Genomic DNA, 1,372 nt, shown 5'->3' with positions numbered 1-1,372 from the left:
TTGTATGCAATCGATCATGTAGGAGCTATGCTGTATGGGAATGATGCATCAGTGTGAGGAGGAAGGGAGGTGGTCAAGATTTACTATATTTTCCGAAGCCAACTTAACCGATAACAGGCCAAAAACAAGAAAAACCTGTAAATATGTAAAAAGATGAAGTGAAACTGATGCAAACAAAATTTTAACCAAAATAAAAAATGAAGATTAAAAGCATAAATTATTACAATAAAGTTAACAGGAAATCAAATAAGGTTGAGCAATACAGCATTTGTATATCCAAAAGAAAAAAATAACAACATACACATTTCTCGAATTACCACTTGGTAAGAGAAGGGATATAAATTATTGTGCTAATTAGAATAACAGAACATGTATTACTAATCTATATACACATAAAAAATGAAAGCAAACATCTGATCAACAAGTAAAAATAACATCTTTAAATGTACAACCAGGAAGACACTGTAATAACTATCAATATATAGTTACATCCTACTATAAAGTGAAAACTGTGCTAGATGAATGCAAAAAAATGGAAAAAAAAAGCATTAACTATTGTTTCTTTTACAATCGAGCATTCCACTAAGAAAGAAAAGCTTAAAACAACATATGAAAACATTTTTAAAATAATCAAATAATTGGCAGCTCCTAATGGCCTGAAATCATCTAAATGAAGAAAAATCTGCAATAATTGCCATACAATCCAACATATTTGTAACAAACTTTCCGTTATGCTCGCAATGATAATTCTTTGGATTACTCATATCGTAGTACTAGATGCCGTTAATACTGAGATACAATTCAGAACGCAGCGTTGATCTCATGCAAAAATGAATAGGCAAAAAGGAACAAGATAAAATCAAGAAGCTTACACACTTTTAGTTGGTTCACTAGTTATTTACCAATCAGCATAACATCCTGTAGATCTAAAAGAGCTAGTCCTAACTTTTAAGCGGCTGTCTCGCAACAGATCCGATTTAAGCTATTATGATTTCGTAAAACCCGTAAATCCAGATTTACTAAATCCTGTAAATCCAGATTTATTAAATCCTAAATCGGTTAAAGCAGGAAATTTGTGTCGCAACAGATTTAATAAATCCTGTAAATCCGACAGAACTGTTTGGCAATTTCTGCGAGGATTTAGGAAGTGGTCATGGCCAGTGAAGACAATCGAAAGCCCACGAAATAAATCCGAAGCCCCACAAAGTTAAATCCACCGATTCGTAGGATTTACGTAAAACCAAAATAAAAAAATGAAGATTAAAAGCATAAATTTAATTCGGCTGTAAATATATTTCGTAAAGCCGAATTCGGCTGTAAATCCCACAAAGTTAAATCCACCGAATTCGGTTTTACGAAATCGCAGAATATA

The sequence above is a fragment of the Phalaenopsis equestris genome, unplaced genomic scaffold (assembly GCF_001263595.1).
Source record: "Phalaenopsis equestris unplaced genomic scaffold, ASM126359v1 Scaffold000002, whole genome shotgun sequence".
NCBI lineage: Eukaryota > Viridiplantae > Streptophyta > Magnoliopsida > Asparagales > Orchidaceae > Phalaenopsis > Phalaenopsis equestris.
The sequence above is the reverse complement of the archived record's forward strand: the minus strand, read 5'-3'. Positions refer to the sequence as shown.